The 14,523-nt window shown below is 39.8% G+C and overlaps 1 protein-coding gene across 1 annotated transcript in view; it reads left to right on the forward strand.

The window, feature by feature from the left end:
- Positions 1-8,943: 8,943 nt before the first annotated feature.
- Positions 8,944-14,523, forward strand: part of KPNA1 (karyopherin subunit alpha 1) — a 69,405-nt gene continuing 63,825 nt past the window's right edge. The window contains exon 1 of the mRNA XM_040250487.1: positions 8,944-9,140. The gene's annotated coding sequence lies outside the window, so the exon portion shown is untranslated. The remainder of the gene's footprint in view (positions 9,141-14,523) is intronic.

The following is a 14,523-nucleotide window of genomic DNA, read 5'->3' on the forward strand; positions in this document are numbered from 1 at the left end:
GTTGGAGAAGACTCTTGAGAGTCCCTTGGACTGCAAGGAGATCCAATCAGTCCATCCCAAAGGAAATCAGTCCTGAATATTCATTGGAAGGACTGATGCTAAAGCTGAAACACCAGTACTTTGGCCACCTGATGTGAAGAACCGACTCACTGGAAAAGACCCTAATGCTGGGAAAGATTGAAGGAAGGAGGAGAAGGGGATGACAGAGAATGAGATGGTTCGATGGCATCACCGACTCTATGGACATGAACTTGAGTAAGCTCTGGGAGTTGGTGATGAACAGGGAAGCCTGGCATGCTGCAGTTCATGGTGTTGCAGAGTTGGACACAACTGAGCGACTGAACTGAACTGAATTTACAGATGCAAAGGACCTGATTGACAAACAGTCGATTTACCAAAGTAAGTCTGTATATACAAAATTGGTGGACATTTGGGAGAACTGGAAATAAATTCTTACAATTTTAAAAACCTGCTGTACTAATAATTAAAATCCTAACTCTTCTTTGCTTAAACACTCATTTGTACCAACAATAGCAGGCAGAGGAACAGAGCTGCCAAGTCAAAAGTAATTTTGTTTGGCTATATTCAGTTTTATCATTATGTAAAAGAATATATACCATAAAGTTTCAGGCAGTTCAGAGAAATATTGATGAAAAAGGAAACAAGAAAGTATAAAAATATCCCATTGTATCACGGGACAAAAACATATCATTTTTTTAAAATGAGATAGAATTTTTTTAATTTATTTTTTTTAGTTGGAGGCTAATTGCAATATTGTAGTGGTTTTTGCCATACATTGATATGAATCAGCCATGGGTTTACATGTGCTCCCCATCCTGAAACCCCCTCCCAGCTCCCTCCCCATCCCATCCCTCTGGGTCATCCCAGTGTACCAGCCCTGAGCACCCTGTCTCATGCATCAGACCTGGACTGGCGATCTGTTTCATATATGATAATATACATGTTTCAATGCTATTCTCTCAGATCATCCTACCCTTGCCTTCTCCCAAAGAGTTCAAAAGACTGTTCTATATATCTGTCTCTTTTGCTGTCTTGCATATAGGGTTATCATTACCATCTTTCTAAATTACATATATATGTGTTAGTATACTGTATTGGTGTTTTTCTTTCTGGCTTACTTCACTCTGTATAATAGGCTCCAGTTTCATCCACCTCATTAGAATGGATTCAAACGTATTCTTTTTAATGGCTGAGTAATATATTCCATTGTGTATATGTACCACAACTTTCTTATCCATTCGTCTGCTGATGGACATCTAGGTTGCTTCCATGTCCTGGCTATTATAAACAGTGCTGCGATGAACACTGGGGTACACGTGTCTCTTTCAGTTCTGGTTTCCTCGGTGTGTATGCCCAGCAGTGGGATTGCTGGGTCATATGGCAATTCTATTTCCAGTTATTTAAGGAATCTCCACATTGTTCTCCATAGTGGCTGCACTAGTTTGCATTCCAACCAACAGTGTAAGAGGGTTCTCTTTTCTCCACACCCTCTCCAGCATTTATTGCTTGTAGATTTTTGGATAGCAGCCATTTTGACCAGAATGAGAGTACCTCATTGTGGTTTTGATTTGCATTTCTCTGATAATGAGTGATGTTGAGCATCTTTTCATGTGTTTGTTAGCCATCTGTATGTCTTCTTTGGAGAAATGTCTGTTTAGTTCTTTGGCCCATTTTTTGATTGGGTTGTTTATTTTTCTGGAATTGAGCTGCAGGAGTTGCTTGTATATTTTCGAGATTAATTCTTTGTCAGTTGCTTCATTTGCTATTATTTTCTCCCATTCTGAAGGCTGTCTTTTCACTTTGCTTATAGTTTCTTTCATTTTGCAAAAGCTTTAATTTTAATTAGGTCCCATTTGTTTATTTTTGCTTTTATTTCCAATATTCTGGGAGGTGGGTCATAGAGGATCCTGCTGTGATTTATGTCGGAGAGTGTTTTGCCTATGTTTTCCTCTAGGAGTTTTATAGTTTCTGGTCTTACGTTTAGATCTTTAATCCATTTTGGGTTTATTTTTGTGTATGGTGTTAGAAAGTGTTCTAGTTTCATTCTTTTACAAGTGGTTGACCAGTTTTCCCAGCACCACTTGTTAAAGAGATTGTCTTTTCTCCACTGTATATTCTTGCCTCCTTTGTCAGAAATAAGGTGTCCATGGGTGTGTGGATTCATCTCTGGGCTTTCTATTTTGCCATTGATCTATATTTCTGTCTGTGTGCCAGTACCATACTGTCTTGATGACTGTAGCTTTGTAGTATAGCCTGACATCAGGCAGGTTGTTTCCTCTTGTTCCATTCTTCTTTCTCAAGATTGCTTTGGCTATTCGAGGTTTTTTGTATTTCCATACAAATTGTGAAATTATTTGTTGTAGTTCTGTGAATAATACCATTGGTAGCTTGATAGGGATTTCATTGAATCTATAGATTGTTTTGGTAGTATATTCATTTTCACTGTATTGATTCTTCCAATCCATGAACATGGTATATTCTCCATCTATTTGTGTCCACTTTGATTTTTTTCATCAGTGTTTTATAGTTTTCTATATAAAGGTCTTTTGTTTCTTTAGGTAGATATATTCCTAAGTATTTTATTCTTTTTGTTGCAATGGTGAATGGGATTGTTTCCTTAATTTTTCTTTCTGTTTTCTCATTGTTAGTGTATATGCAAGGGATTTCTGTGTGTTATTTTTATATCCTGCAACTTTACTATATTCACTGATTAGCTCTAGTAATTTTCTGTTAGAGTCTTTAGGGTTTTCTATGTAGAGGATCATATCATCTACAAACAGTGAGAGTTTTACTTCTTTTCCAATTTGGATTCCTTTTACTTCTTTTTCTGCTCTGATTGCTGTGGCAAAAACTTCCACAACCATGCTGAATAGTAGTGGTAAGAGTGGGCACCCTTGCCTTGTTCCTGACTTTAGGGGAAATGCTTTCAATTTTTCACCACTGAGGATAATGTTTGCTGTGAGTTTGTCATAGATAGCTTTTATTATGTTGAGGTATGTTCCTTCTATTCTTGCTTTCTGGAGAATTTTTTATCATGAATGGATGTTGAATTTTGTCAAAGGCTTTCTCTGCATCTATTGAGATAATCATAAGGTTTTTATCTTTCAATTTGTTAATGTGGTATATTACATTGATTGATTTGCAGATATTAAAGAATCCTCGCATTCCTGGGATAAAGCCCACTTGGTCATGATGTATGATCTTTTTAATATGTTGTTGGGTTCTATTTGCTAGAATTTTGTTAAGGATTTTTGCATCTATGTTCATCAGTGATATTGGCCTGTAGTTTTCTTTTTTTGTGGCATCTTTGTCTGGTTTTGGTATTAGGGTGATGGTGGCCTCATAGAATAAGTTTGGAAGTTTACCTTCTTCTGCAATTTTCTGGAACAGTTTGAGTAAGATAGGTGTTAACTCTTCTTTAAATTTTTGGTAGAATTCAGCTGTGAAGCCGTCTGGTCCTGGGCTTTTGTTTGCTGGAAGATTTCTGATTACAGTTTCGATTTCTGTGTTTGTGATAGGTCTGTTAAGATCTTCTATTTCTTCCTGGTTCAGTTTTGGAAAGTTATACTTTTCTAAGAATTTGTCCATTTCTTCCAAGCTGTCCATTTTATTGGCATATAGTTGCTGATAGTAGTCTCTCATGATCCTTTGTATTTCTGTGTTGTCTGTTGTGACTTCTCCAATTTCATTTCTAATTTTGTTGATTTGATTCTTCTCCCTTTGTTTCTTGATAAGTCTGGCTAACGGTTTGTCAGTTTTATTTATCTTCTCAAAGAACCAGCTTTTAGCTCTGTTGATTTTTGCTATGGTCTCTTTTGTTTCTTTTGCATTTATTTCTGCCCTAATTTTTAAGATTTCTTTTCTTCTACTAACCCTAGGGTTCTTCATTTTTTCCTTTTCTAGTTGCTTTAGGTGTAGAGTTAGGTTATTTATTTGACTTTTTTCTTGTTTCTGGAGGTAAGCCTGTATTGCTATGAACTTTCCCCTTAGCACTGCTTTTACAGTGTCCCATAGGTTTTGCATTGTGTTTTCATTTTCATTCATTTCTATGCGTAGTTTGATTTCTTCTATGATTTGTTGGTTATTCAGAAGTGTGTTGTTTAGCCTTCATATGTTGGAATTTTTAATAGTTTTTTTTTCCTGTATTGAGATCTAATCTTACCGAATTGTGGTCAGAAAAGATGATTGGAATGATTTCAATTTTTTTGAATTTACCAAGGCTAGATTTATGGCCCAGGATGTGATCTATCCTGGAGAAGGGTCCATGTGCACTTGAGAAAAAGGTGAAATTGTTTTGGGGTGAAATGTCCTATAGATATCAGTTAGGTCTAGCTGGTCCATTGTGTCATTTAAAGTTTGTGTTTCCTTGTTAATTTTCTGTTTGGTTGATCTATCCTTAGGTGTGAGTGGGGTATTAAAGTCTCCCACTATTATTGTGTTATTGTTAATTTTCCTTTTCATACTTGTTAGCATTTGCCTTACATATTGCAGTGCTCCTATGTTGGGTGCATATATATTTATAATTGTTATATCTTCTTGGATTGATCCTTTGATTATTATGTAGTGTCCTTCTTTGTCTCTTTTCACAGCCTTTATTTCAAAGTCTATTTTATCGGAGATGAGTATTGCTACTCCTGCTTTATTTTGGTCTCCATTTGTGTGAAATATCTTTTTCCAGCCCTTCACTTTCAGTCTGTATGTGTCCCTTGTTTTGAGGTGGGTCTCTTGTAGACAGCATATATAGGGGTCTTGTTTTTGTATCCATTCAGCTAGTCTTTGTCTTTTGGTTGGGGCATTCAACCCATTTACATTTAAGGTAATTATTGATAAGTATGGTCCCGTTGCCATTTACTTTGTTGTTTTGGGTTCGTGTTTATACCCCCTTTCTGTGTTTCCTGTCTAGAAAAGATCCTTTAGCATTTGTTGAAGAGCTGGTTTGGTGGTGCTGAATTCTCTCAGCTTTTGCTTGTCTGTAAAGCTTTTGATTTCTCCTTCATATTTGAATGAGATCCTTGCTGGGTACAGTAATCTGGGCTGTAGGTTATATTCTTTCATCACTTTAAGTATGTCCTGCCATTCCCTCCTGGCCTGAAGAGTTTCGATTGAAAGATCAGCTGTTATCCTTATGGAAACCCCCTTGTGTGTTATTTGTTGTTTTTCCCTTGCTGCTTTTAATATTTGTTCTTTGTGTTTGATCTTTGTTAATTTGATTAATATGTGTCTTGGGGTGTTTCGCCTTGGGTTTATCCTGTCTGGGACTCTCTGGGTTTCTTGGACTTGTGTGACTATTTCCTTCCCCATTTTAGGGAAGTTTTCAACTGTTATCTCCTCAAGTATTTTCTCATGGCCTTTCTTTTTGTCTTCTTCTGCTGGGACTCCTATGATTTGAATGTTGGGGCGTTTCACATTGTCCTAGAGGTCCCTGAGGTTGCCTTCATTTCTTTTAATTCTTTTTTCTTTTTTCCTCTCTGCTTCATTTATTTCTACCATTCTGAGATAGAATATCTTTTTAAATAGTTCATTGTATTTATATTCTCCTTTACAAAATTCCTTCATTTATGTATCTTAAGAATATAATATTCAGTTCAGTTCAGTCTCTCAGTCATGTCTGACTCTTTGCAACTCCACGAACTGCAGCACACCAGGCCTCCCTCTCCATCACCAACTCCTGGAGTACACCCAAACCCATGTCCATTGAGTCGATGATGCCATCCAACCATCTCATCCTCTGTCGTCCCCTTCTCCTCCTGCCCTCAATCTTTACCAGCATCAGGGTCTTTTCCAATGAGTCAGCTCTTCGCATCAGGTGGCCAAAGTATTGGAGTTTCAGCTTCAACATCACTCCTTCCAATGAACACCCAGGACTGATCTCCTTTAGAATGGACTGGTTGGATCTCCTTGTAGTCCAAGGGACTCTCAAGAGTCTTCTCCAACACTACAGTTCAAAAGCATCAATTTCTTTGGCACTCCACTTTCTTTATAATCCAACTCTCACATCCATACATGACCACTGGAAAAACCATAGCCTTGACTAGATGGACCTTTGTTGGCAAAGTAATGTCTCTGCCTTTTAATATGCTATCTAGGTTGGTCATAACTTTTCTTCCAAGGAGTAAGCATCTTTTAATTTCATGGCTGTAATCACCATCTGCAGTGATTTTGGAGCTATAATATATCTTACAAAATTTGAATATGCAAGAGTTTCTAAGAAAAGTTAAAATAAGTTGCCAAACCAGACAGAAACAAAAATATTGTTATGAAAAATTGTATTCTTCTGACAAATTATTTTCTTAAGTAGTCATGTTCAGAAAAGAGAATTTTACTCCACACTGCTTGTGGAGTAGAAGTAGGTATAACCACTTGTGAAGTAACTGGACAATATCTAGTATATTAGTTTTCTATTGCTGTGGAACAATTATCAGAAATGCAGTATCTTAAAACACATTTATTATCTAACAGTTTCTGTGAGCTAGGGTTACAGGCACACTTGAACTGTTTCCTCTATTCAAGGTTTCACAAAGTTGCAATCAAGGTGTTAGGTTGTCTTCTCCTCTGGAGGCTTGATTGGGAAAGAATCCACTTCTAAGCTCTCTCAGATTGTTGGCAGAATTCATTTCCTTGTGGTTGTAGTGTTGTGGCTTCTGACTGGTTGCACCCAGGTTCTAGAAACCATCTACACTTCCCTGCCACCAGGCCCTCTCCATAGGGAGTTCTCAACATGAATGCTTGCTTCTTCAAAGGCCAGTAGCAGTGTGTCTAGCTCCAGTCAGCTAAGATAGAGACATATTATGCAATGTAATCATTTTTACCATATTCTATTGGCCAGAAGTAAGTCATAGGTCCTGCCCACACTCGAAGGGCAGGGCAAAAGCAAGGGGCAAAGACCATGGGGCCATCTTAGAATTCTGCCTACCACATCTAGTAAAGTTTAAGTTGCAGTGTCTTAGGATCAAGCATTTTCCCTGTACCCATGAAGATATATACAAGAACATTCATAACAGCATTGTTTGTAATAGCAAAACCATTGTTCTATAATATAAACTTAAAAAATTTTTAAATACAAAAAGATTTAGTCAGAGAGACATTAGCTAACAAAACACTATGTATGGTACAAGAACATTTTTGTAAAAGTAACATATTTATAGGAATTCTGCTTCAGCAATGGACTACTGTTATTTTGAACAAGTCTTCCCACCACTGATTACAGCTGGGCAAAATATAATAAACATTAAAGCACTGAGGAGCTTACCACAGCAGTGAAAACTTGTTGTTCCAAGATCTGGAAGAAAGGAAAGGGAACCCATCAGAAGTGAGCATGATGTTTGCCATTATCTTTCCACCTGAAGTTATTGCTAATTCTGAAAGCAGTGGCTGAAAAACTGTGTAGAGTTTTTGGCTGTCTCATGGGGTTGAAGAGCCTGAATCAAAAAAAGAGTGAAGTGAAAGTCACGTTTCACTCTTTGTGACCCTGCAACTCTCCAGGCCGGAATACTGGAGTGGGTAGCCTTTCTGTTCTCCAGGGGATCTTCCCAACCCAGGGACTGAACTAAGGTCTCCCACATTGCACGCACATTGTTTACCAGCGGAGCCACCAGGGAAGCCCTGGAATACTGGAGTGGGTAGCCTATCCCTTCTCCAGCAGATCTTCCTGCCCCAGGAATCAAACAGGGGTCTCCTGCATTGCTGGAGGATTCTTTACCAACTGAGCTATCAGGTAAGCCCTGAAAAGGAAGAGTGGCCCTAGTAAATACTTCAGATTGGTCAGGACCCTCATGGGATACACCAACTAGAAGAAAGGGTGAACTGGAAAGAAACTAGTTTTCACAGACCCTGAAGTCCAGCTCTGAATAATATTAATATTAGCTCCTGATTGGAATAAAGTGATCTGTCCTCAGCTCAGCTGTGGTGAGGCATTTGTTATTGTTTACTGGCTAAGTCATGTCTGACTCTTTTGTAACCCCGTGGCCAAGTCTCCTCCTTAGAACACATTCCCTTTCACCAGGGCACTTGATCGAACTCAACACATCGTAGAAAACACACTTTCGTGGGAAACACTGATATGGCAGAAAGACATCCAGGACAAATGAACACTGCATCGTATGGTCGTCTCTCCCACTCTAATGTTACAGAGTTATCCCATTTCTTTCACCCTGCTTCTCCGTGTGTGTGTTAGGTTGATTTGATAAACCGTTATATGTGAGACTTTATATTCTGTGACCTCTGCTTGGCTGCTGCCTTCAGTCTTTCTTTAGAAGCCACTGCTCAAAAAGAATCCCCCAAAGAGAATTCCGTCAAATTTAACAGTGACAATTATTTGCCCCAAATTTTCGTTGGAGCACATTTGTTGAGAGTAAAGCCAGCGTTCATGTTTCGTTTAATTCCTTAATGAATTCTGGTACTGCTCAGTGCATTACCAGGCAAATCGGGACGGGACAGAACCAAAAAAGGATATAGCCCGAAGTTTTCTCAAACGTGCTGCACGTGAACGCCTTAGCCATGAGGCGCTGACTTACAACTCTTGTAAAAATCCCTCAGCCTTCATTCATTCCATTATTTATTCAATAAACGTGTTCTAGTTAACAACCTTGTCAGTGGACCGTGTCAGTGGCTAGATATAGACAGAGGTAAGCGAAGATCGACCCGCCGCCCTGGAAGAGCTTCGAAGACAAGACATAAATTTGCAATTCAGCCTAAGAACTACCGTTTCATTGTCACTCCAGCATGACTCTCCAACCCTTGTCATTAACTGCCCACCTTCTCAATCGGACCTTCTCCCGGACTCCGGACTCTCTCCACTGGTTCTCAGTTAACCGCCAGAGCCTCCAGAGAACGAGTTGAAAGACTACATCTCCCGGCAGCCTCTGCAGCAGAGGGGTGGAGAGGCACGCGCAAGTGCGCGGCCCGGCCCCCGCGCGCAGGCGCACTGCGAACGCCGGCTGAGCTAGGTCTCGGTGTGCTGGGTGCGCGGCGGCGGAGGCGACGAGCGAGGCCTGGTGAGCACCGCGCGGCGAGAGCGGACTCTTTCGAGGTTGTGTGTAGAAGACGCACGGCAGGCGAGCGAGCGAGCGAGGCAGAGGCTCACCCCAGAAGTGGCACCGGGATCGGTTGCCTTGAACCTGGTGAGTGCGGGGCTGTGGCGGCCCCCGACCCCTCCCCCTCCCGCCGGCCGATCCAGCAGTCCTCGGCGGGACCCGGGAGAGGCCCCGCGGCGAGGGCGGGCCGCCGCCTGTGCTCGAGCTCGGGTTCCTGGGCCTGGGCACTCGCGGCGCGTCCGTGCGTCACGGGCCCGGTTGTCCTAACGGCCGCGCGGCAGGCGGAGGGGACGGTGGGGGTGGGGAGCGCTGGTGTGTTCGCCATCGGGAACGCCGGTGGAGGCGAGGCGGGGCGGGGCGGGGCAGGGTGGCGCGGCAGCCGGGCTGTAAGCGGCGCCGGGGACTGCGGGGCGCAGAGGCTGCGGGGCGGCCAGGAGGCAGCGCGGAGCCGAGCAGGCAGCGCGGAGCCAGCGCCGCGGCCCCACGCAGACCGGCGTGGGGGCGGGGGTGGGCTGCGCAGAGTGTGCGTGACTGAGCCAGGTGAGAATAGGGGATGGGGGCTGTGTGTAAAAACCCTAACTGAGGCAGGAGGGAACGGTCTGGTCTCGGAAATTGTCAAGTTTCAGCCAGAGCCAGAGGTTCGGGGGAAGGGGCGGGGGAGTGGAGACGGCCGACTGCAGTTTACAGATGTCATAACAACATGGGCCTGAAGCGGCTGACAGGGGTGTGGTAATTATAGGAATGACAGAACTTAGTCTGCACACAGCGTGTGTCAGTGGTGATGCGAGGGAAGCTCAAAATGGGAGGAGAGAGCTGAAGGATGACTGGAGTCCGGGAAGCCGTCATGAAGGAATGTTTTCGGTTTGAATGGAAGTATTTAATGTTCCGCTTTTAAGCTAACGATGTCAAGATAATTGATTTTTAAGGTTTAAATTCTGAATAAACAGTTTGGAAGTAATTTTTTCTAAGCATACTATTAAATAACATTTCTAACTTTCAGTCCTCTTTTCCTTTAATAAACACTTCCTTAAAAACCTGTTTCTTAATAGTAGATGAGTAAGTGATTTTTCCCTTCATGTTACTTCAAGGCTCATTATTGACATTTTCCCCTTGTTCTTGCGTTTGTAATATTTTGAAAGTAATTCACAAGCTATTCCCCTTCCATTTTAAAGATTGAAGAGATGAAATTTTAACTTCAAAGGAAAAGAAGGATGAAGTCTGTTGTACTTTTACTGAAATAATTTATTCTTTGATGGCACTGTTGTGTTTAACACCGGATTTTTAGTTGGAGAACTTGAGAGAAGTTAAAGGGGTAACGTTTAATGAGCTTTTTTCCAGATACTGTGCTAAATACTTTCTGTAGAGTAAAAGATTTAATGCTTACAGTAACTCTGAAGTGTGTTATTTTTTTCCTTTTCTACAGATTAAAGCTTTGAGGGTTAGAGAAGTTAAGTAACTTACCTAGGTGTTCCAGCTCTTGTTAGAACAGAATCACTGCCATTTTAGGAATTATTTCTCCTCTCCTTTCATACTTCTTGGTTGTGTTTTCTTTTTTTGGTCCATTCATATGCTCAGAGACTGGGGATGTGGACATGATCAAGACATTGTTCCTGTCCTCATGGAATTTATAGTGTTGCAGAGAAGACTAATAGATAATGACTATAAATATTGACTGCATAACATTTTATCGGTCATTATAATTGAGCGGGAGCTGTACTAAAAAGCAAAGGAAGTTCAAATGGAATCAAACAGCGTAAGCCTTGAGTGTTTACAGTCTGGTGGAGAAGCAAAACATGCATTTATGAAAACCTAGACTAAGCTAAATGATAGAAATTAACACTTTACCAGTCAGTGTACTTGCATTATGTTACTTTAGATCCTTATAGAAATTCCGTCACAGAACTGTGAATTAATATTTTGTACTTTGACTTTTATCTAGAATTGGGACATGAGAAAAGGAACATGAAAAAACTCTTCCTTGCTACCCAAGACACTGTTTATAATTTATTTACTGATCCTTATAAATTATAAACCTTAAAGACAAGTTCTCTTAAGCCCTCAGTGACAGGCCTGTTTTTTTTCTTTGCTTTAAAAAAAAATTTAAACAAATGACTCTTTTTATTAGATCATTTCTATTCATAAGCCATCCTGTTTCTCTTTATACTTTGGCTATTAGGAGGCTCAGAGCTGTGATCAGCTTTGGTAATTTTCATAATTTTCCTTTGCTTTAACTGTGTTATAAACTATACCAGATAGTCTGGAATTGCTGCTCTCAGTTGTTTCCTGGACTACTTGTTCTCTGTTGCTCTCAATTTTATTTTTACCTTTTCCCTCTCATTTTAGAGTAGGGTTTATTTATTTTATCTACAGTATGTTAGCATAATGTTTGTTGAATTAATGATAAAGTCTTGATGGTTTATGAATTTGTTTTTAAGTCTGTCAGTTTGTTTATAGATGTATGTATGCTTTGTATAGAATCAGTTAAGACTTTTGGCCATGCAAGTAAAGGTGATAATGATAAAGATAATTCCCTGTTAGATAAAGATAATTCCCTGTTACTCTCTTTAAGGTTTCTGTATTTTGCAGGGTATTCTGAATTCAGCCATAATAATGGAAAAAAACATTGAAAATGGTAAACAATTCAATTAGCTGATTGGAGCTGATTTCACTCTATTCTTGCTGCAGTAAGCAGGAGGTGGCCCCAAGCCAGCTGGGAGCCAGATAGGACCTTCATTAGAAAATTTTTAAGTCTTTGCAGTGACAGAGCAGGGATGAAGACTGATGGAACATACAATTTTTTGTTTGTTTGTTTGTTTGTTTGTTTTTGAAGTTGATAATGCTCCTGCACAACAGACCTTAGTGATAAAATGGTTCTGATCGAATGTATTAGACTAATTGGAACAGTGTTTGAAAGCAGGCAATAATCCAAAATGTGGATAATGAGGATAATCTCCTTCACATAATAAGAATAATGCTGCACTTCATATACAAAGATAAGTCTGCTTACTCATCATGATTGATTTTTCAGTGTGAGGAGGGATATGTGCTGAGTTGTCCATGAGTCTTTGTATTCTGTGACCAGCAAGGCAGCTTGGGGTCAAAATGGGGGTTTTTAGCTAGGGAGGAGAAAGACAAGCACACGTTGCTCTAACATCTGTTGATGGGTCAAGTACTACATCGGGTGTTTTCACCTGATTATCCTGCAAAACCACATTGAGAAGGTGGTTACATGTACAGGATGGTTAAGTAACTTGTCCTCCTTTACAGAGTTAAGTGGTGGAGCTGGGATTCAATCACAGGGCTGTTTGTACTATGTTCTCATTAATTGTTAAAGCTTGATTTTGTCTTGGTTTGCGGTTCAGTCTTCTGCTCCTCAAACTAGATATAGTTTGTTTAACACCAAGAAATAATATTGTGAAGATCTAATTTACTAAAAGCTGAAAGGCCATTGGAATTCCTTGCTTTACTGGCAATAAAAAATACAATTTTTAAATTAGAATAGTATCTGTAAAACAACCATTCCCTGTCCCAGCCTTCACACTTTAGAGGCTACTTATTTATTTCTTTTAGCTGTTTCCTCTTTCATATTTATAAATAACTTGCTCCTGTTGCTGTTTCTTGATACAGCAGTTTTAGGCATTATCTATTGACTTTCCACATTTACGTATATCCTTTAAATATATTTATTTAGATGTTTATTAACTCGGCATTTAGTTATAACTATGTAAATAATTATAGCAGGACCATGCAGTATATTATGATAGCATTTATTCTTTTAACCAATTTTTGTTTTTCCAGGAGTAATACCTGTTTTCCCTTTTCCATTTTGAGACAGCTGTCCTAGAACCTTCTATCCTTTTAAAGCAATCTGGACTGATTACTTTCTAGGCTTATTGCACAGCTGTCACCCTGAAACTTCTCTTTATGTCACCTTAAAATTTTCTGTGCCCTGCTCCGATATTGGATCTCCTATTTTCCATGATTCTTTTCACTTCCAGAGAAAGGGTACCTGGAAAGCAAAAACTTTGTTTTTAAGATCTTGCATGGCTGAAAAAAAATCTTTATTTTACCTGTACATTTCATCAATCATTTGTCTGAGTATAAAAATCCAGGCTTAAAAAGTTTGGAAGTCATAGTTCCATTGTTTTCTGCATTCTAATGTTGCCATTGAAATCCATAGCCATTCTTATTCTTCATTTATATGTGACCTTCCCTGCCTTCTTCCCAGTCTCTAGAAGCTTTTAGAGTTTTATTTTAAACCCCTGAAATTCCATAATGTATTAGATTTTTTTTTTTTTTTCCTTTTTTAAGGGCCCTCAGTGGGTCCCTACAGGCTGGAGATTTGTGTCCTTTAGTTTTGAGAAATTTATTATTATTAGGGCTTTAGGCTTCCCTGGTGGCTCAGAGGTTAAAGCGTCTGCCTCCAATGTGGGAAACCCGGGTTCAATCCCTGGGTCGGGAAGATCCCCTGGAGAAGGAAATGGCACCCCACTCCAGTATTCTTGCCTGGAGAATCCCATGGACAGAGAAGCTTGGTAGGCTACAGTCCACTGGGTCACAAAGAGTCAGACATGACTGAGTGACTTCACTTTCACTTTAACTTTAGGTAAAAAAAGTTACGCCTAACTATGCTTCCCATTTTTGGACACTGTCATCAGACTATACAATCCTCTTTCATTTCTGAGCCCTACTTCCATTACTTTTTCTAGTAGGTACCCACTGCATTATGGCTGATACATTCCTTGATTATATATGAATCATGAAATATGTAATGTGTTGTGTGTATGTATATTTAGTTTTTGTATTGTGTTATAGACCTTGTTTGGCTTCTTACTATTTTTACTCAGCTCTGTTTTGGAGACCTTTCTGTTTTGTGTGTACATATAATTGTGTATAATGTAGAATTCCATAATATGCACATACCACATTTTACTTCTCATTCCCTAATCACTGACACCTGAGTTGCCTTTCTAGCATCACAAGTACACTGTAGTAAATATACTCTTATTTGTACATCCTTATGGACCTCTGTGAGAAGTTCTCTGGGATATATGGCCAGGAGTGGGATTCTTGGGTTATAGAATAGGAGGACTAGCCTATGTGCCTTCTAGCAGTGAGGAGGCTTCTTGTCTGCCCATATCTTTGCCAGTATTTGATTTTATCCAACTTCTTTATTTTTGCAAATCAGGTATAAAATGATGTCTTGTTTTAATTTACATTCTCTGATAATTAATGAATTTGAGCATCTCCTATCCATTCAGGTTTTCCCTTTTGTTGCTTGTATGTTTTGTCCTTTGTCTATCTTTCTTTTGGGTTTTCTTTTTTGGGGGGGTTTTCTTTTATTTTTTTTGGCTGCACTCTTCTATGCAGCTTGCAGAATCTTAGTTCTCCAAACAAGGATTAAACCCAGGCCAGGGAATTGAAAGCCTAGAATCCTAACCATTAGGCCACCAGGGAACTCCCCTTCCTG

Source organism: Oryx dammah, unplaced genomic scaffold (genome assembly GCF_014754425.2).
Source record: "Oryx dammah isolate SB20612 unplaced genomic scaffold, SCBI_Odam_1.1 HiC_scaffold_2, whole genome shotgun sequence".
NCBI lineage: Eukaryota > Metazoa > Chordata > Mammalia > Artiodactyla > Bovidae > Oryx > Oryx dammah.